This window comes from Symphalangus syndactylus, chromosome 6, assembly GCF_028878055.3.
Source record: "Symphalangus syndactylus isolate Jambi chromosome 6, NHGRI_mSymSyn1-v2.1_pri, whole genome shotgun sequence".
NCBI classification, from domain to species: Eukaryota; Metazoa; Chordata; class Mammalia; order Primates; family Hylobatidae; genus Symphalangus; species Symphalangus syndactylus.
The window spans coordinates 137,977,101-137,999,933 of NC_072428.2; the positions used below are offsets into that span (position 1 = coordinate 137,977,101).

Below are 22,833 nucleotides of genomic sequence, written 5' to 3' on the forward strand. Positions count from 1 at the left end.
CTGCCCCTGGATATAGAAGTCCAACTTTAGTTTTGTTCCTTTCCGTTGGCTAACTGTGGCTGTGTGTAAGAATTTTGAAGACCTAGTAAGGTTGTAAGATGAAGAGATGGAAGAGTATTTATTATGGTCTTGGAAGGAATGTCAATTCACTTAAAGAAGGTGACCCAATAATAAGAAAAGAGCAAGGGCCTGAGATCAGAATTCTACAGAACCATGGAATTTAAGGGATAAGCAGAAAAAGAATATCTCAGGAAGAATGAAGAGGAATAGAAATAATGAGGCAAGGAAAATTAGGAGAGGGTAACGTCACAAGAGGAGGAGGATTGGATTAAAAAGGTAATGGCAAATATTATCAAGCACCATGAGTAAAATAAGGCTAGAAATGTGTGTGTGTGTGTGTGTGTGTGTGTGTGTGTGTGTTTTCAGATGGAGTCTCACCCTGTGGCCAGGCTGGAGTGCAATGGTGTGTTCTCAACTCACGACTCACTGCAACCTCCGCCTCCTGGGTTCAGGTGATTCTCCTGACTCAGTCTCCTGAGCAGCTGGGACTACAGGTGCATGCCACTATGCCCAGCTAATTTTTGTATTTTTAGTAGAGAAGGGGTTTCACCATGTTGGCCAGGCTGGTCTCAAACTCCTGACCTCAGGTGATCCACCCACCTCAGCCTCCCAAAGTGCTGGGATTACAGGCATGAGCCACCACACCTGGCCTGTGTTTTTTTTTATTTAGTAATTGTGAAACCATTGATGACCGCAGAAACAGAAATTTCAGAACAAGAGGCTGACGTGATGAGTCAGCAATTTCTTTTGACTAGAAAATAGTAAGTGTCCAGTCCCAGTTTCTGATTCCTGTCACCTTAAAGGGAGGCATAAGGCACATCTCTCAGATACGGGCTACTTGAGCCAATTTGTGAAATATTGTTCAGCAATAGAAGTCTACCCTAGGTGAAGTGAGAGGGGTTGTTACAAAAGAAAAAAAAAAAAAAAGGACGGCCACGGTGGCTCACGCCTATAATCCCAGCAATTTGGGAGGCTGAGGCAGGCGGATCATGAGTTCAGGAGTTCAAGACCATCCTGGACAATATAGTGAAACCCTGTCTTATTAAAAAATACAAAAATTAGCGCTGGGCGCAGTGGCTTGCGCCTGTAATCCCAGAACTTTGGGAGGCCGAGGCAGGTGGATCATGAGGTCAGGAGATCGAGACCATCCTGGCTAACATGGTGAAACCCCATCTCTACTAAAAATACAAAAAATTAGCCAGGCGTGGTGGCGGGCACCTGTAGTCCCAGCTACTCGGGAGGCTGAGGCAGGAGAATGGCATGAACCTGGGAGGCAGAGCTTGCAGTGAGCCGAGATTGCACCACTGCACTCCAGCCTGGGAGACAGAGTGAGACTCTGTCTCAGAAAAAAAAAAAAAAAAAAAACTAAAACTAACATCTAGTTCAACAGCCATGAATTTCTGGAGCCACTTATCCCCAAACTATTCAGTTAGAATTTAGGCACTTGGGTGTTAGTCTCAGTTCACCTTTAATATAAAAGCATTTTCTTGACCAAGTATTACCATCTTCCCTCTTTGAGTATCTTCTATTTCTATGTTTCATTTGTTTGTTTGTTTTACATAGAGTCTTGTTCTGTTGCCCAGGCTGGAGTACAGAGGCATGATCATGGCTTACTGCAGCCTCAACCTCCCAGGCTCAAGGGATCCTCCCACCCCAGTCCCCAAGTAGCTGGGACTATAGGCTCATGCCACCATGCCTGGCATGAGGTCTCCCTGTGTTGCCCAGGCTGATCTCAAACTCCTGGGCTCAAGTGATCCTTCCACCTCAGCCTCCCAAAGGGCCGGAATTGCAGGCATGAGCCACCATGCCTGGCCTCTTCCAATATTAGACATTTTTTATTACATGCTTGGTAATGATTGAACAATACCAGGGTTGCCAAGTGGTCAGTCTTCCTACAATGGTGTGTGGTTAACAATGTAGTCTTTGACTGCCACCTCTTCCTCTTGCCAATTGAGAAACCACTGATAAATTGCTTAATATTTCTGTGTTAAATAGGAATACAGCTCCTACCCCACAGTATTAAGTGAGATATTCCATGCTAAGCACTCAGGAGAGTGCCTCGCTTAGGGCCCATAATTATTATCATTATTATTAATAATAGTAGTAGTAGTAGTATTTGAGACAGGGTCTTGCTCTGTCGCCCAGGCTGGAGTACAGTGGCGTGATCTCAGCTCACTGCAACCTCTGCCTCCCAGGTTCAAGTGATTCTCCTCTCTCAGCCTCCTGCATAACTGGGATTACAGGCGTGTGCCACCGTGACTGGCTAATTTTGGTATTTTTAGTACAGAAAGCATTTCACCACGTTGGCCCGGCTGGTCTCGGAACCCTTACTTCAAGTGATCTGCCCGCCTCAGCCTCTCAAAGTGCTGGGATTACAGGCATGAGCCACTATGCCCAGCAGGTCCATACTCATTAAATGTGAGGTTTTTTTTCCTTTACTATCCTTTACCTTTTACTCCCTTTACTTTCTTCTTCCTCCATGTAATAGTTACCCTTCTCTTAAAGAAGCCTGTTTCAATGGGCTCATTACTTCTTTCTTGAAATATTGACTTGAAATGTGATCACTTCCACTCACCAACCCTACAGGAAAGCTCACATGCAGAGATGTCCCTCAATATTCAAAATTATTCTGCTAGTCCTCAGCTTACCTGCAGAGGCCACAGGGCAGCAAACTAAGGCCCAGGGGTTTTTTCACAGTCAGCCAAGAAAGAGTTGATCTGAAAACATCACACCGACATCCCTGCAACAGCTAAGATGTGTGACAGAGTGGCCCAAGAGCTCCATCTAGGTTCTGGAAGGAAGGGCTTTCATACAACTTAAAGCTGAAACAGACTGAAAATAGTTCTTGGCTTTGCCCCCAGAGCTCTACAGAAGGCCACCTTCCACCCACTTACCTGTGTTAATGTAAATGCCTGAAGGGTTTTTCTTGCCCGCTACACGGGGAAACCCAATTTACTGAGACAATGTTATTGCAGTAAATAAAGCGTTTAATTAACACAAGGCCAGCCGAGCAGAAGGACTGGAGTTATTACTCAAATCAGCCTCTCTGAGGACTCAGAGGCTAGGGTTTTTAAGGACAATTTGGTGGGCAGGGGGCTAGGGAATGGGTGTTGCTGATTGGTTGGAGATGAAATCATAGAGGTGTGGAAAATTGTCCTCATGTGCTGAGTCTGCCTCTGGGTGACGGCCACAGAACTGGTTGAGTTCTGCGTCCCAAATCTGGACGGAGTCAGGTAGTTTCCAGAATGCAAAAATCTGAAAAAAAAAAAATCTCAAAAGACCAATCTTAAGTTCTACAATAGTGACGTTATCTATAAAAGCAACTGAGGAAGCCACAAATCTGGTGACCTCTGGCCACATGACTCCCGAGCATTAAGGCATTCTAGAAACTACACCTACATTTTAACAGAGTTCAGGCCTCTCCCATAATTCTAATTTCATGGACTTTCATTGGTTTTACAAAGGCGGTTTCAATCTTCCAGCCAGGAGGGAACCAGTTTTAGGGAGGGATAATTATCATCCTTGCTTTAAAGCTAAACTCTAGCTGGGCACAGCGGCTCATGCCTGTAATCCCAGCACTTTGGGAGGCCCAGATGGGTGGATCACGAGGTCAGGAGATCGAGACCATCCTGGCTAACACGGTGAAACCCCATCTCTACTAAAAATACAAAAAAATTAGCCAGGTGTAGTGGCAGTAGTCCTAGCTACTCGGGAGGCTGAGGCAGGAGAATGGCATGAACCCGGGAGGCGGAGCTTGCAGTGAGCCGAGATTGCGCCACTGCACTCCAGCCTGGGCAACAGAGCGAGACTCCGTCTCAAAAAAATAATAATAACAATAAATAAAGCTAAACTCTAAACCGAATACCTCCCATGGTTAGTTTAGCCTGACCTATGCCCAGGAAGGAGCAAGGACAGCCAGGCTGTGAGGCTAGAAGCAGGATGGAATCAGCCATGTTAGAGTTTTCTTGCTGTGTGACCTTTGCAAAGGTGGTGTCATTAGCGAGGCCAGGCTCACATGTCCTTTTGCAAAGTAACTGAAAAAAAAAAAGAGAAGACACAGTTCACCTCACTGCACATCTGAAATATAATTAGAAGCTGTCATTCCAAAAGGGTTAACGCAGGTCTTTTGGAAGTTGTAAGAATCCAGAGATTATTCTGGTTTAATCAAAAAGTAACAAATGCATTTAAAAACTAAGAGACACAGAAAGAAAAAAGGCACTTGCTGGTATGTGTCTGAAAAGTGCAGGAAACTTTTCCCATTTTTTGATCCAAAATGAGTGACCAGCATACGACGAGCTCCCTGGATGGCCCAGCAGAAGCACTTAAGCCACATGGTGATCTGAAGCCTCAGCCAGCCCAGGTGTTCGGACCTGAGCTGTCTGTGGGCCAGATTTTTCTTAGGAGGTGGAGAAAGCAAACAAGCTCATGGTCATTGTCTAAGCGTGAACAATGCCAGGCTGGATTGAGCAAAGCCCTCTTTGGCAGAGACATACAAGGAGTTTGGAGTCCTGACAGCTGATACCAGTGGCAGGACTGGGAGGAGGCAAGGTGTCTGCTAGGCCCCCAGCCTGGGAGACTGGCTGCCAGCCCAGGGCATGGCCGGGAGCTGGCAAGCAAACACCGCTGCAGGGAGCCAAGCAGGCTGTTCAGGTCAGGGAACTAGGATAGGGTTAGCACGCAGCAAGCTAGACACTAGCCAGAGCATGCAACTGCTCTTGGCAGTCATTAAGGGAGGAGATCAGAGTTAGAAGATCTGGAGGCCACTCCAGACAGCTTCAGGAAGAAGTCAAGCTCCTAAGTGGCTCCTTGACAGAGGCTAGGTCATCTTAACTCATGACAAATGTCCATGCTCAATTTACTTGGCTCTGGCCTCTTCTGATATCTCTCTAGAAGTTAAAGGGAACCATCTCTTTTGTGCAATCCAAAAAGGACTTGAAAAATCACCCTCAGTGCTTCAAGCTCTTTTGCGTTGGGCAGAAAGCCTGACTGAGACTCCGTGGAAGGCATGCTGTCTTTAGGAGGACTCAGAGACTACCCGAGAGTGGGGAAGCCCGCAGCCTCTTCTTCCTCTGATGCTTTGTCTATCAGGAGACTTTTTTCTCCTGGGTGGCAACCTGAGTTTATGGAAGAGTTGAGGTTTAGTAAATGGACGTATAAGCAACTACAGACTGAAATGTTATAACCATTCTCTGAGTCCAACCTCCCCAAATTCTAAAATACAGCTTGTTTGGTCAGCTGCTCCTAATACTCTCTGTATTCCAAAATCACAAATGGATCATTCCAGCGCCATCTGAAATGCAGTATCATTGAGAGACCAAAGAGAAATCGCATTTGTGTGTAAAGGAGAAAAATAGAATTCTAATAATGAAATGCACCCAAATCTATGTATGAATAAAATGGTTATTTCTCATATCTAAGAAATTGGTAATAAAAAATGTACAACTCAGGCCGGGCACAGTAGCTCATGCCTGTAATTTCAGCACTTTGGAATGCTAAGGCGGGCAGATCACCTGAGGTCAGGAGTTCGAGACCAATCTGACCAACATGGTGAAATCCCGTCTTTACTAAAAATACAAAAATTACTCAGGCCTGCTGGTGGGTGCCTGTAGTCCCAGCTGCTTGGGAAGCTGAGGCAGGAGAATTGCTTGAACCCAGTGGGCGGAGGTCACAGTGAGCCAAGATCATGCCACTGCACTCCAGCCTGGGTGACAGAGTGAGACCGCATCTCAAAAAAAAAAAAAAAATGAACAACTCAAATTGCAGGAATTATAACCTAGAGAATGTGTGCCTGCCCCTGTTTCCTGCAAACCTGCCTCAAGAGCAACCACGTGAATGCTGACTGAGACAACCTGGTGAACCCTGGGGCCAAGTGCTTCCCATGCTTCCCCTCAATGAGTCCACATGAGTCTATAACGTAGATAACGTTGCTAATTCTTGTTTTATTCTCACATTAAAGATTAGTTGACCCACCCAAGGTCGTGCACTTAGGAAGAGACAGAGATGGGATTTGGTCCCAGACAGTCTGACTCCAAAGACTCAGCGCTTTAATCATTCCTTTTGTCAAAGCAAAAATTGCGCTGGACAAAGTTGAACAGGCAAAGATCTTCATTCAGGGCTGTTGCGACAGGGTAAAGAAGCCAGAATGCAGTCGAGCTCGCCTCCACTTCAGCTAAGGACAGGAGAATTTTGTTTCTTTATTTTGATTTTTTGTTTTTTTATTTCACTAAAATACAATGGGAAAGTTTTTAAGAGCTGGGATAGGAGGGATCATAGGGTGTGTTTGCTAATTGGCTCTACCCAAAGGAAAAGTAAACTTTCACAACCTGGAGCCAGGCATCCTGTGAAGTTAGGCTCCCACCCTCCCGTGGAGGGAGGGGAGACGGGGTTCTATCTTCCTTGGCAATTACATTTCAAAGAGATGACTCCCAAGTTTTTGAAAAAGCCATTCCTGGGTTGTAAGACTGGCAAACAGCTTTTTAAAAAATTTACATCTCAAAAAGGCAGAAAAAGAATTAACAATAACAAGTTTTCTAAAGTAAGCGCTCTTAAAAAGCGAGGTCAGGGGTCTAGGGTGGAATGGAGGGGTCCTGTGTAAAGTTTAGTGAAGCTGAAGGCAAAGTTCAGGCCCTCTTGGTCAGTCTATACCAGCGTCCCCTGACTGAGATGACCCTGTGGCCCAGAGGGCATGTGGGAAAGTGAGGTGACATTGGGTGCTCCCAAAGCTTCTCACAACATGCGGGAGAATCCATCCCAAGGAAGATTTGCAGGCCCCACATGCAATACCGGCCCCTTGCGGAGCACTCTCCCAGTTATGGAGTCTGTGGGAGAGACTGAAATTGACAGGCAGCGGTGAGGCTGGGCATCAGGCAGCCCTGGCTGGTATTCTGCAGATTACAAAGTCGCCATGGCAAAGATCTAGGCCTGCAGAGAGCCACTGTCAGATGCAAAGGGTTTGGCTCAGCGAGAGTTTCATGCAAAAGCACTCTTCTCAGGGAATGTGACTTCTTACTTGAGAGTCTGTATGACATGGAAATAATCTGTTCTGGGTTTTTTTGTTTTCTTTTGTTTTGTTTTGTTTTTAGTTCTTTTGATAAAGCTTTTACAAAGTCGTCAACGTCAGCATGGATCTCTAAGTCTCGGACACATTCTTCTGGGCTTTCCAGACTCTCTCAGCAGCATGTCTCCTGCTCTCCTTCCTGAAATACTTTCTTCCCACGGATTCCACAGCCGTGTGCTGTCTGCTTATTTTTCCTACCATGCTGGCCATCACTTAGTCTCTCCTGCATTCTCTCCTTCCTCCACTAAGCATTGCAGTGTCACAGAGCCTTCCTGTCTTCTCATCCGAATATTGTCCTGGATGATCTCATTCAGCCCACCATCCAGTGGCTTCTGATACTAATTTGTGCCAGTGTCTCTCAAATTTAAATCTGCAGGCCTCTCTTCTCTCAGGAACTCCAGATCCACTTATCCCACTTTCTACTTTGTGTTTCAACTTGTATATTAAATGGGCGTCTTAGAATAAACATGACGGGAAAGAACTCTTGATACCTCCTGGAAATTTGTTCCTCCAACAGCCCTCCCCATCTCAGTAGGTGGCATCACCATCCAATCCACCCATCCACCCCGAATTTGGAGTTACCCTTGATTTCCTTCTTCCCTTTCTTTCTTCTCTTTCCCTCATCGCTTCCTATCCAATAGTAAGCCATGTGACTCTACCTCCAGACTGTCCCTCAAATGCATCTGAGGCAGGAGAATAGGGTCTGGAGGCAGGGAAGATAGGCAGATTCATGCTGACTTCCTGGAACTAAAACAAATGGGAACACTTCAGCAATGACAGGAAGGTGAATGGCTGTGTAGCTTCACTTCATCCTCTCCATTCACCTACGCCACACACTGAGTAACATCCTTGCCATTTACATAGGGTGCATTCTGAGTAAATGACTTTGTCACTTGACTTCATCTTCTTCATTTACATACGGCATATACCAAGCAACCAATGGGAAACCTCTAGAGGGTGTTGAAACTCCAGAAAATTATTATTATTCAGAAATAAATGAAAATGTTTATTTATGTGTCCTCCCCCTAGAAGGTAAGCTACATACAGCATAGACTGAGGATAGGGTCCAATAACAACTGGGCAATGGTTACCCAATAAATATTTGCTGAGCAAACATTTGGATGAATAAATAAGTGATTGTGATTTTTCTGGGTTAATATCCGTATTCGAAATTAGATCATCTCCTTTCCAAAGCAAGAAGGGTTTTTCCTTGTAAACCTTCTCCAGAATTATTTTCTCAAAATTTGATGATATTTGCCATCTTGGGAAATATCTTTTAACTGGGAACCACAGACTGAAATAAAGCATGACAGAAGCAGCAGCAGCAAAAAAAAGAAAAGTCACAGAGAAAGTCAGCATATTATGAAAGACAGCATTTCAGATCAATCTAAAGCCCGAGCATAGTTTTCAGTCTTCCTGATGTCACATTGAGGTCTTGCCTGTTTGGCAGTAGCTGTGATGCTGGCTGGAATCCTAATGCGGAGTTTCTACCCCAACCCTTGTAACTAGTTCTTAGTTCTCTCTGGGATAGAAATAGGGAGTGATGTCATCATTAGAAACCCTTGCCATATGTTAAAGAGTAAATTAATTTGCTGGACAAAATCTAGTAAAAAAAAATACTACATTGAAATCAATCAACTATATGCAAAGCAAAAATGCAAGTAAAATATAGAAGCTCCTCCGAGAAATGCCTTCTCCTTCATAGCTGTTCACTACAAGGGTTACCAGCCCTCTATTCTTTTCTGAACCTGCCAGGCCACCACACTCGAGTCAGCTGCTATCTTCTCAATAGAACCATCTCCACCTACTACCCCACTAAGGGCAAAGGATGGCCCCTTCCTACTTATAGTTGCTATGTACATTTTCTGCCCTTTGCCCTTTAGGGATCAAAACTAATTGACTTTTGCAATTCCAGCTACCTTTCAGTCAGCACATTACCATAGGAAGTGAGTGATGATAGGTACAATGTTTGCGCTTTTTTTTCTTTTTTTTTTCTGTTACCAGGCTGAAGTGCAGTGGTGCAATCTCGGCTCACTGCAACCTCCGCCTCCCGGGTTCAAGCAATTCTCCTGCCTCAGCCTCCCAAGTAGCTGGGACTACAGGCACACGTCACCACACCCAGCTAATTTTTGTATTTTTAGTAGAGACAGGGTTTCACCATGTTGGCCAGGATGGTCTCGATCTCTCGATCTTGTGATCCGCTGGCCTCGGCTTCCCAAAGTGCTAGGATTAGAGGCATAAGCCACCGCGCCTGGACAATTTTTGCTTTTTTTTAAATATGCTCCCAAATAATCAAATCAACAGTGTACTTTTAATGTCTTTTGAGCTCCCAACTAACTAAAAGATAATCTGTTAACTATATTATATGGGTAGAAACTTTACGATGAACATTCTGAACCTAAGAAAGTAAAGGTTCACCTTCTCATGTGTCACGAGACTAAATGCTTCAGGGACTCCGGTCTTTCTTCCAACATTCTCACGGCAATTGGAATGGTCTGATGCAGAGAAGACATTTTAATGTAAAGTTACCACTTTTGCAATCAATATGGAAAAATATTTTTCAACAAATATATCAAATAATTTCTCATATAGATTTTTTATCTTTCCAATAAGGACTGAACTAAACTTCATGATAATAAATGGCAACTGTCCCACAGAAAAAGAGTATAATAAAATAAATTAGTATCAATGACACAAATATTGAAGAAGGGATAGGTCCTCGCAGCCCCATAGTTCCTCCCACAGTACACTATGAGCATGAGAAAAAAGAGGCCCACTTTTAGTATTCCGCGTTCAGATAAACAGGGTTGTTTCCCATCAGACGCTTCCCTCTCATGTTTTTATCTCACAGTTTGGTTTCTGCTCCTTCGTGTTTTCAAGGCCCTCTGATGTGCAGGATATTGTGTGGGTCTCTCTTCCTTTCACGGTCCTATTGTCACATCCTGATAATGTTCCTCTTTCATTTCAATTTCATTTTATTACGTTTTTTCTTCACCATTGCCAGCTTCACCCTCTCGCCACCGCCGGCACCCACTGAAATGTATTTTATGGATGGTCTTCTAGTCCTACCCTCTATATATTTGTTCAAAGTATACATATCATTGTGGAAATTCAGTGTTGTCTCTTGTGTGCCATGCTTTATATAGGTGACATTGTACTACAGATCTCATTCTGTTTCTTACTCTCTTCCCTCTGCCTTATATTGTTAAGATCTATTTGAGTAGTTCTCTGAATACTGTGTGCATAGTGCTCCATTATGTGTATTTACCACGCATCATTTATTCTATCCCCTAATGATGAATACCTAGGTTTCCTGCAACTCTGCCACCACAAATAACCCTCCGGGTAATATATTTATGTGCGTTCTCCGCCACCTGTGTGAGGACGTCTTGTGTGTGTGTGTGCCTGTGTGTGTTCCCAGGATTACTGAGTCATAGAGTATGTGTGTACCTAATTTCACTAAGCACTGCTTGACCTATCAGTTTCTGAGTATAAATTTTAAACTTTATTTACTGAATTTCTATCGATAGTTATATCAGTGATAGCTTCGGGTAATTGAAGTCTATTTTGCTAGTTAGACGTGTTCATGATCTTCTTGATTTATTGTTCCTTGTACCAGTATATAATTTCCATCTTTCTTCCTTATGACTTTTTTTTTTTAAATCTCACAGTTTTGTTTCTGCTCTTAAAACTACTACACCGCTGGGTGCAGTGGCTCGCGCCTGTAATCCCAGCACTTTGGAAGGCTGAGGTAGGCAAATCTCTTGTGCCCAGGAGTTCAGGACCAGCCTGGGCAACATGGTGAAACCCCATCTCTACCAAAAAATACAAAAATTGGCTGGATGTGGTGGCACACACCTGTAATATCAGCTACTTGGGAAGCTGAGGTGAGAGGATCGCCTGAGCCCAGGAGGTCTAGGCTGCACTGAGCCGTGACTGTGTCACTGCATTCCAGCCTGGGTAACAGAGTAAGACCCTGTCTCAAAAGAAAGAGAAAATGACTACACTAGCCAGGCATAATGATGTGTGCCTATAGTCTCAGCTACTCTGGAGCTGAGGCGGGAGGATGGCTTGAACCCAGGAGGTCAAAGCTGCAGTGAGCCGTGATCACACTACTGCACTGGAGCCTGGGGACAGAGCGAGACCCTAACTCTTAAAAAAAAAAAAAAAGATAATAAATGAACAAACTACTATGCTAGCCTTCTTCTTGTTGTTAATATTCCTGTTATGACCTGGCATTTTTTGTACAGCTGTTTGTATCCTTTTGTTTAAATGTTCCTCTTAGATTTCATGTTGCTGAACCTTTCAAAAATCCATTTGGACCAATTACTCCTATAATTTTGACTTGGCAGTGAAAATAAAGATGAAATATTTTTTCCATCTATGTTCTCAAGACTTGTGACTCCTGTACATGGATCGGAAGGATCCCTGGGGCTGGGGGTCTCTGGTTCAGATCCACAGCTATTGATGAAGGTGTTGTTTTTTGGTTTTGGTGGTTGTTGTTTTTCTTACCTACTCTGTTTAAGCACTTCATGAGTGCCTTCCATTTGAACTCTAATATTGTTTGTTCTGGAAATACCAGATATTTCTTCAAGTAGTTTCTTCCCTGTGTTTATTCTTTTCTTATGAAGCCACTATTATGCAGATGTTGACGCTTCTACCCTCCATAATTCTTGACTTTTGTTTTATTCTTTTAATCTCTTTATTCATTCCTATTGTCTTCATGGAAGGTTTCTTGACCCAATATCCCAACCCACGACAATGTTCATCAGCTTTATCTGTTCTGCCATTCAGCCCCTCCAAGGATATCTTTACTTTGACAATTATAGATTTTTCACTTCAATATCTCCAACTAATTCTTATACATATAGTTTGTCATTGTCCCGTGTCTCCAATATCAGGAAGGTATGATTCTGCTAATTTTGCTGCCGCTTCATGTCAGCACCATAACAAAGGTGTCTTTTAGGCAAATCCTACGGTTTTCTGCTGTCATTGGTTCTGTGTCTTCAGCTCTGCTTCTTGCCCTTATTTCATAGTGCTTGCTGTCCTCAGAGGTCCTGTCATTTCGCCTTCTGTGTTCAAGCATATTCCCTTGAGATTTCCAAATGCTGCCTTTATTATTGTCTTCCTACAAGGAAAAACAAAAGTTCAGGGCCTGCATTGAGCTCCTCCTGGAAAGTTGAGGGGGCAAAGAAAAACTCCTGCCTCAGGACAAACCTCTGGCATTGTCATCCCTCTCAACCCTTTCTTGTTGCCAGTCCATGTCCCTCACCCACCTCCCATACACACGCACACAACTTCAAAGTACCTCACTCCCACCTAGACAGGGGACAGCCATCTTCCACTGTCATTGATTCTTAAACCAGTGGTGTAGCTATACCACTAAATCTAGCCTCTCACTACCTGTTCCTCCACTAATAGGCATCTTATTGCTATATTGAAGTGTCTGTCTCAAAAATAACCAAATCCAATAGCCTGTTACTGTTGTCTGATTTTCCTTGCCCTCTCGCTCTTATTTAACAATTGTCACTGTGCCCTCCTTGAAATCTTGACATCAAAACACTCCATTCTTCTGTTTTCTCAGCCTCTCTGCCAACTCCCCCACCTTTTCCCTTTTCCTCAATCCCCAAGCTTCTCTTCTTTTTCCTCCACCCCTTTGCATTGGACGGCTGATACACCCATGAGGCTCGGTCATCAGAGCTATACTAATCCCTCACGGATCCATCCCAGGCTTGACCTGGGACTAGCATCCTCAGAGGCTTGTATGTGAAGTCTGAGAGTGAAGAGAACAAGGTGCCAGCTTGGATAATAACACAAGGGATTCTTGACTCTGGATTTAAAAAAAGACTAGATACGAATGTTTAAATAGAGACTTTAAAAGACAGATGGAAGCAGGAGAGGGGGAGGGGCAGATACATGAAGATCAGCAGAAAGAGGATGCTTATTTTGCTTCAAAGATGACAAAACTCACCAGCAGGACATGTAATGTGAATAATAACCTAAAGATATTTGCAAAAATGTATTTAGACAAGAGTTCTATTTGACGTCTGGGTTTATCAAAGTTTACTAAAATAGCTATTAATAATTTGAAGTTTGGATCCAACTAGAAAGTAGTGGTTTAGCACTCTATTCTCTCATATCCCCACCTTCAGATGCCACTTGGAACTGTAGGTCCCACTGTAAAGCAATGGCTTCTGAAATCAGTGCTGTCAGACTGAGCTTAGGGAAAGGATCCATCATCCACCATTTTAGCAGTGGCCAAAGCCCATAACTGCCTTGGTTTCAAAACTGTAGTATTGAGCTTTTGCACTAAGAAATAAATATGATCTCAATGACAGCATCAAGAAAGTGTCTTCTCTTTGTTGGCTTAGAGATTAATTTGGACATTGACATTCCTGGCTCTGTGAGTATTGCATTTCCCCTTTCGGCTTCAGCCATCCTTGTAGCTTTAGAGACAATGGTCTGCCCAGGTGCAGTGGCTCACGCCTGTGATCCTAACACTTTTGGAGGCCAAGGCAGGAGGAGCCCTTCCATCCAGTAGTTCAAAATCAGCCTGAGCAACATAGCAAGACCTTGTCTCTACAAAAAAAAAAAAAAAAAAAAAAATTAATTAACCAGGCATGGTGACATGTGCCTGTAATCCCAGCTACTCAGGAGGCTGAGACAGGAGGATTGCTTGAGCTCGGGAGGTCAAGGCTGCAGTGAACGATGACTGCGCCACTGCACTCAACCTGAGCCAAAGAGCAAAACCGTGCCAAAAAAATAAATAAATAAAAGACAGTGTTCTGGCAGGTGGTAAATGTCTTGCCTCAGGTATTAATCGCTCTATCAGCATTTTGTATACCTAAGTACAACAATGTCTAGAAGCATATCAGACGTAGGAGAAGAAAGTGCCTTATATGATGTAAGCCCAAAAATCAAATGGCAGCCAGAGCATAGTAAGAGTGCAGGCTTAAAAGCTAGCCAGCCTGGGTGTGAGTTCTGGATACTTACTGGCTATATGACATCAAATAAATTAACTCTCTTATTCTCAGTTCACTTGTCTGTAAAATGGAGATAATAATGTCTAGCTCTGAGAGTGAAGTTCTGGAATAGTGCCTGATACTTCTAGTATTTAATTAATATTGGTTTTTGAAATAGCCAATATTTACCATGCCTATCCTGCCACCATAGCCTCTACAATGAATCAGACCACTGAGCTCCACCCCCATTGCATAACATTTCACATTTGGACACATAGGAGTGCTTTATACTATGGAAACCCAGTGTCCCTTCAGTCTCTATGTTGAAGCTTTCTTCTAGTTTAATAGTTTGGATTCACATGTTCTGCATGTCCTTTACTCTGAGGACACAAGAAAATCCATGCAATAATAATGAACTGAAAAAAATCCATCCTATTGATGGAGTTATGAGTGAGCACTCATGAGCGTCATCTGAAAAAGCAATTTTCCAAACCCCAGTTCTCTCAGTATGTGAAAACTTTTTTCATACTTGCCCTCCAATATCTAGCTGACAGAGAAACCACTGATCAATACTTGTCAATCATGCCGCTCTGCACTAAAGAATGTGGAGCAATTTCCTTTAACTGTCTACACCACTGAAGCCTCTTGGCCATTCTGCTCTTCTCAATTCAACCAGATAACTGGGTTTATATTTTACACGCCTGCACTGACACCACAGGTATTTTGTTTTGTTTTGTTTTGTTTTTTTGAGACACAGTCTTGTTCTGTTGCCCAGGCTGGAGTGCCGTGGCACAATCTCAGCTCACTGCAGCCTCTGCCTCCCAGGTTCAAGTGATCCTCCTGCCACAGCCTCCCAAGAAGCTGGGATTACAGGTGGGCACTACCACGCCCGGCTAATTTTTGTATTTTTAGTAGAAATGGGGTTTCACCATGTTGGCCAGGCTGGTCTCGAACTCCTGACCTCAGTGATCTGCCTGTCTCGGCCTCCCAAAGTGCTGGCATTATAGGCCACCACACCCAGCCCACCACAGGTTTTTTTTAATGGGTTCAAGTTGATGCTTCAGACCTAAGAAACAATGGTAGCATATAGAACAGGAGAAATAGGTACAGAATTGCAACTTGGGAAGGCCCAACCTGCCCAAACACATAGCTACTTTTGCCCCCTGACCTAGCCAGGGCAGCTGTGGCTGCCATGCCAGAGAGCCAAGGTCAGGGTGGGTCACCTAGACACAGAGGAGTCCTAGCTCCGTTTCCCACCAGTCAGTCACACCATTCCAGTGACGGGCTCAAGACCTCTATGCTAATTCACAGCTCTCCAGTCCAGACACAGCCCTCCGTGACTGATAAGATAGCAACAACACCCATCCTAACTCTGTGTTTTCTTTTTTCTTTTTTTTTTTTTTTTTTTTTTTGAGACGGAGTTTTGTGCTGTCACCCAGGCTGGAGTGCAGGGGCACAATCTTGCCTCATTGCAAGCTCCACCTCCTGGGTTCAAGCCAATCTCCTGCCTCAGCCTCCTGAGTAGCTGGGACTACAGGCAGGTGCCACCACGTCTGGCTAATTTTTGTAATTTTTTTATTTTTTTAGTACAGACAGGGTTTCACCATGTTGGCCAGGCTGGTCTCAAACTCCTGAACTCAGGTGATCCACCTGCCTCGGTCTCCCAAACTGGTGGGATTACAAGCGTGAGCCACCATACCTGGCTCTAACTCTGTACTTTCCATGGAAACAGTGCAGTGGGAAGAGGGACCCCAAGGTCACTTTCTCAGGGAAGTCTAGATCAGCCCGAGCTTGATAACCCTTCCTCATTGTCTTGGTCTGCTTGGGCTGCTCTAACAGAACACCATAGCCTGGTGGCTTAAACAATAAACATTCTCGCAGTTCTAAAACAATAAACATTCTCACAGTTCTAAAACAATAAACATTCTCACAGTTCTAAAAGCTGGAAGTCCAAGATCAATGTGTCAGTAGGGTTGCTTTCTTCTGAGGCTTCTCTTCTGGGTTTTCAGACTGCTGTCTTCTTGCTGTGTCTTCACTTGGTCTTTTCTCTGTGCAAGAGCATCCCCAGTGTCTGCTCCTCTTCTTAGAAGAACACCAATTCTATTGGATTAGGTCTCACCTTTATGGCCTCATTTAATGTTAAGTACTTCTTTAAAGGTCCCATCTTCAAATGCAGTCACATTGGAGGTTAGGGATTCAACAGACGAATTTTGAGGGGACACAGTTCAGTCCATAGCACTCCTGATACCTCTAGTATCAGATTTATATACACATCATCTCAGCCATATTTAATGTATTCCAACTCTGTGCTTCTATAGAATGTGCCTATGCTCAATAATAGCAATAATCGTAACAGCTACTAGTAACTAGTGCAAAGAAGTGCATTATCTGTTATTAACACACTCCTACGAGGTGCATATTGTTATGCCAATGCCACACGTAAGGAGACTGAGGCCCAAATAGGACCTGGGAAGCTCACACGCCATGAGCGGCGAAGCCAACACATAGAAGTAGATCTTTGTGGCCACAGTTCATGCTTTCCTCATCCCTGCTTGCTGCCTCCCATACATCAAATTGTGCCTGGCATCATCGTGCGGCTATTTGTGATCACATTGGGATTAACCTGCAGGCAAGAAGCATGTCCTCATCATCATTTTAGAAATGGCTTTCCTGACGCCTTTCACTCATGAACTGATCATGCAATGGCTTTGCTCTTCTGAGCATCCTGCAACCGCTCTCATCTCACGCTTCCTTCCCTTCCAACGGGCCTCCCCTACTTGCAGGATGGCACCCCCTTACCTCTTTTCCTGGAGCCCTCTCTCCATGGACAAGCTCATGATCCCCTTTCTGTCACTTCCTCAGTGGGGCCTATCCTAACCACCCTACTTAAAATTGCAGCCTCCCCTACCCCACTCGAACTCTGGATCCCACCTAATCCTGCTTGACTTTTTTCTCCATAGAGGTTACCACCTTCTAACACACAGTATATTTTATTTTCTTATTGAGTTTGTTGTTAAATTTCTCTTTCTGCCTGCAAGAATATAAACTCCACAAGAGCAGAGGCTTTTGTGTGTTTTGCTTCATTACTATGAAGCAGACAAACAAAACATCTAAAACAAGGCCTGGCTCATAGTAGGCATGCAATAAATATTTTTTGAATGAATAAATTAGATTTTATGTGTGTGGCCTTTAGTGTGATTCCTTTCTATGGTGAATTAGTGGCCAGTCTCTTTGGGCAAAAGTACTCAGGGACCCAACTTAGCTCTTTAGAAAACTATTAAGTTCTGAATTTGAGGACCGTGTATTTTTTTTATAATTCCTCTTGATCATTGTTTTTGCCCTTTTTGCTTAATAGCTGATTATTTTGTCCCAATCGTCTGTGCATTTTACAGTTGTATTATTCATTATGGGTAGTTACAGCATTTTCATAATTAATCTTTAATTGCAATACTTGCAAAGCATTTCACAAGAAAAAATGATTTACAAATTAAACCCACATCTCACCTTGGATAATTATCACAGGTCTGACTAACGTGCGTGAAGCCCTTGCATGGCAGGGGGCTCTCTACAATGACAATGTCTTGATTTTCTAATTAACAAGGGTTAAGTAGTGTTTTTGCTTGAAGACCTATAATTTAAACTTACGACATTTGTCACCAAGAAAGATTTCTACAGAGTGCCTAAGTGGAACTCAAATAATTTTCACTGATTCTAGTACATTAATGTCTTTTACATAATATATAATGATCGTTTTCAGGATAGAAGATTTTTCTTCATATTGACTAGATCAGAAAAAGTACTTTCTAGCTCACTGTCCCATTTAAATAAATCAGGGACTACCTATGCAAGAAAAGAGCTTAATTTATTTAGTTTTCCTTTATAGAGTGATAAATGGTATTTCACTCACCTGCTTTATAAATTATGAATAGGGAGTACAAAACTTTATTTATTTATTTATTTATTTATTTATTTATTTATTTAGAGACAGAGTTTCCTTCTTTTTTGCCCAGGCTGAAGTGCAATGGCATGATCTCGGCTCACTGCAACCTCTGCCTCCCAGGTTCATGCAATTCTTCTGCCTCAGCCTCCCAAGTAGCTGGGATTACAGGTGCATGCCACCACGCCCAGCTAATTTTGTATTTTCAGTACAGATGGGGTTTCACCATGCTGGCCAGGCTGGTCTCAAACTCCTGATCTCAGATGATCTGTCCGCCTTGGCCTCCCAAAGTGCTAGGATTACAGGCGTGAGCAAAACTTTATTTAATGAACACAACAAATACAAACTAGACTACAGTCATATGTTACACCCAGTTAAAAGAGGGAGAAAAAAAAAGTCAGACATCGGTGCAAAGAAAGAAAAAGCAAGCAAGGAAGAGATTTAATAGAATTTGAGAGTGTTTACTGAAATTCAGAAAAAAGACACAGGTACAGAGAGAGAGCTTGTGAACTGTGAGCCAGAGCAATTCAGAGCTGGAAGGAGTCAGAGACACCATCTAGTTCAGCCTCCTTTTTCTGTGGATGGGGAAACTGATGCTGAGAGAGATTATGTAATTTGATGAAAGCCACACAACTGAATAGAAACAGTTGATGATCCTGAGAAGGAAAGATCCACAAACACAAGTGCAGGAAGAGAGATGGATCCACGTAGAACCTTAGAAGACCAAAGACCCAAGAATCAAGACAGAAGCAGAGTGAGAAAACCCTGCCCCACTAAATCCTTTCTGAAATGAACCCTGTATATATAAATAATTAAGTATCCATGAATAGATCTAAATATCTGTCTTAATGATATAATGATAATGATATAATGATAGATTTATTTGCTCTGCCAATTGACCCTTTGAAAAATATCTCCATTCTCGATCATTAAAAAGTCAGGAAACAACAGGTGCTGGAGAGGATGTGGAGAAATAGGAAGACTTTTACACTGTTGGTGGGACTGTCAACTAGTTCAACCATTGTGGAAGTCAGTGTGGCGATTCCTCAGGGATCTAGAACTAGAAATACCATTTGACCCAGCAATCCCATTACTGGGCATATACCCAAAGGATTATAAATCATGCTGCTATAAAGACACATGCACATGTATGTTTATTGCGGCACTTTTCACAATAGCAAAGACTTGGAACCAAGCCAAATGTCCAACAACGATAGATTGGATTAAGAAAATGTGGCACATATACACCATGGAATACTATGCAGCCATAAAAAATGATGAGTTCATGTCCTTTGTAGGGACATGGATGAAGCTGGAAACCATCATTCTCAGCAAACTATCACAAGGACAAAAAACCAAACACCGCATGTTCCCACTCATAGGTGGGAATTGAACAATGAGAACACATGGACACAGGAAGGGGAACATCACACATTGGGGACTGTTGTGGGGTGGGGGGAGGGAGGAGGAATAGCATTAGGAGATATACCTAATGTAAATGATGAGTTAATGGGTGCAGCACACCAACATGGCACATGTATACATATGTAACTAACCTGCACGTTGTGCACATGTACCCTAAAACTTAAGTATAATAAAAAAAAGAAAAATATCTCCATTCTTCATCGTGTTAACATTCAGTCTTTTCAAACTGTCAATCATTGCTGAAGATCCATGAAATACCAATTGTTTCCAAATTAAGATACATCCCAGATAGACAAAAGGTTAACATCTGGAGAGAAGCAAAATCACAAAAATGTTAGAGGAAAATATAGTTGAATAATCATATTATTTTGTATTATAGAAGATCTTTATAAGCCTCTGACCAAAGGCAGAAATCACACAAATAAGACAGGTGGGTGTGACTACAAAAACATGCAAAGCTTTCATAGGGAAAAAGAAACACCATAGAGAAGTCAAAAGACACAAACTGGAAAGATACAGTTACAATAAAGAGTTATTTATAACAGAGTTAAAGCTCATATTGTTATTAATCAATAAGAAATATATTCTCTTCTATTCTCAGCAAAAAGCGAAGGACACAAAGAAACAAAAAATAAGAAAAGGGAAAACATTAAAATTACTCAACTCACAGTATTTGAGGCGATGCAGATTTAAACAGTGAATCCTTTTTGCCCCCGTCAAGCAAACTGGCATGAATACAAAAAGACACTGACCAATATTAGACTTGTGTGGAGAAGATGATAATCTCATACCCTACTGGTGAATTAGAAATTGGTAAATTCTTCTTAGAAGAAAATATATTTCAAGTGCCTTTAAAATGTATATGCCCTTCATCCTAGCAATTAGACTTAAAAGTATGATTAACTAATTCTAAAGAATCAATTCTAAGGAAAAACTGGACGGCAAGTGTGCAAAGGTTTTCATAAAGATTATATTATTATAGTATCATATAAAGTGGAAAATGTTAAAGCTTACAAGTCCAATGGTGGTGCAAGAGCAAAATAAGTGATAGTGCATTCACAGAATGGGATGCCATGCAGATGCTAAGCAAGATGTTCTCGTTGTACATTTATTGCTTGGAGAATGTTGCAAAGGCTGGGCACGGTGGCTCACACTTGTAATCCCAGCACTTTGGGAGGCCAAGGCAGGCAGACCACGAGGTCAGGAGTTCGAGACCAGCCTGGCCAACATGGTAAAACCCCCGTCTCTACTAAAAATACAAAAATTAGCTGGGTGTGGTGGTGTGTGCCTGTAGTCCAGCTACTTGGGAGGCTGAGGCAAGAGAATTGCTTGAACCCAGGAGGCAGAGGTTGCAGTGAGCTGAGATCACGCCACTGCACTCCAGCCTAAACAGAGTGAAAATCCATCTCAAAAAAAAAAAGTTTCATGATATGTTAAGTGCAAAAAGCAAGTTTCAAAACACTGTGTATATTATGATTCCACTTCTTCCTTTTTATTTACACATATGTATGTTCCTAGAAAAATAAAAAAGGCTGTTCCCTAAAAGTGAAAGTAGTTAAATCTGAGTAGCATAACAGAATCTGTTTTGTATTCTGCTTCTCAGTACGTTTATAGTTACCACAATGACTATATATTGATCACCAGGCAAAAAGAGATGGGGAAATCTAAAAATGATTTTTACATTTTAGCATATTTTGATAGAATATAATTGTCTTAATTGACTAGTGATAAAAAAATTGTTAAGGCCAGACATTTATTTAATAAAATGCCTTTTGGAAAGCCCTTATTGCAAGGACGAAAGCCATAATGGCTAAGACAATAGAAGCCAAATTGAAATTCTGACACACAAGGAGTAACTAGAGGGTTGAAATTCTTCCAAATCAGGCAAAAGCCCTAATTCTCTTCAGCGTAGAGGTGTGAAGCCCAGTTGACAAACAGATGGCAGAATGGGAAATCCTTCAAAGTAGTTGTTTTTAATAACTTCTTTTGCCATCTACTATCTCATAGCTTTGATCAAAAAAGGCACTGGACTCTCTTCACTTCTCTATTCAAATATTTTAGAAGAAATCAGATACTCCTGAGGGAGTCATGATTCAAACCGATGTGTCCCCCAGTGAGAGAACTGCAAGGCTTGGGTTTACAGAGATGGTACAGCAGCTCATTTGCCACTTCACTGATGGGGGTTTACAGGCATAAGTGGATGCTAATTCATCTCTGCCACTAAAGGCTTTCATCTTCCAGTCCTGTCTGATGAATCTACTGGAGTTTATGACTTTTCTTAAAATAATAGAGTAAGTGATGAGAATCAATCCCCAGCCTACTGATCTTACCTGAATTCCAGTAACCCTACTGACTACTCCATGTTCAAAGACCTCCAAATCTACATCTCAGAAACATGTACATCTATGAGGCCCCTGACTGGAAAGTTCTTCTCGGTATTAGGTGGTCTACACAGAACAGGGCTTAAGACAATAAACCCTGTTTGTTGCCTTAGGAATAAGACAGACGTGATACAGTTGCCACTCAGGAACTATGAGTCCTCGAGTAAACCTCTTAACTTCCCAAGCCTCAGTTTCTCCATCTGTACAATGGGAATAATGCAAATAATATCTACTTTGATAAGTTGTTGTGAGGACCAGGTGAATAGCATATATAAGGTACTTAAGAGAGTGCCTAGGCTGTAGCCCTCAATGAAAGAGAAACTTGGGTTTTATTTTTATTAACGGTATTTTCTTTTCTAAATCCTCGTCACCTATTTCTTTCAACATTTTACCTACTATTCATTTTAGATGAGTTTCCAGAGAAGTTGTTACTCTAAGATACAGACATGTATATAAATTTGAGTTCCTCCTTTTATACCAGCTGCTTTAAAAAGATTATAACTAAGAATACTACAGACACAATTAAATCCATTTGTGATAGAATGCTTCAATGAATCTTTCTATATACCTAATGCTAAATGACAAGTTAATGGGTGCAGCACACCAACATGGTACATGTATACATATGTAACAAACCTGCACGTTGTGCACATGTACCCTAAAACTTAAAGTATAATAATAATAAAATTTAAAAAAAGAAAGAAATTTCTTGGGAATATTTTAATATTTTCATGCTCATGAACCTCAGTCCAACTCTATAACTTACTCCAAAAATCACAGTGAACGTGCTCATTGTGCTATATGTCTTGTAATGACATTTAGACAAAAGCAATGAACTCTGATCTAATCTAGCAATAAATGTGGTCTAGCTGATTTCTGTGTAAAGTTATCAGTTCCAACTTCCAGCTACCCCAGACAAGGAGCCCTGGGTAGTCTTGACATGAACTTAAAAGCGAAGCATCTCTTGAGACAAGAACCAAGATCTACAATCACATTTCAAACGGATTTATG

The 22,833-nt window shown here is 42.3% G+C and overlaps 1 protein-coding gene across 2 annotated transcripts in view; it reads left to right on the forward strand.

Moving 5' to 3' along the window:
* The window catches only part of CNTNAP2 (contactin associated protein 2), a 2,323,962-nt gene that overhangs the window by 2,047,023 nt on the left and 254,106 nt on the right, over nucleotides 1-22,833 (forward strand). The window lies entirely within an intron of this gene.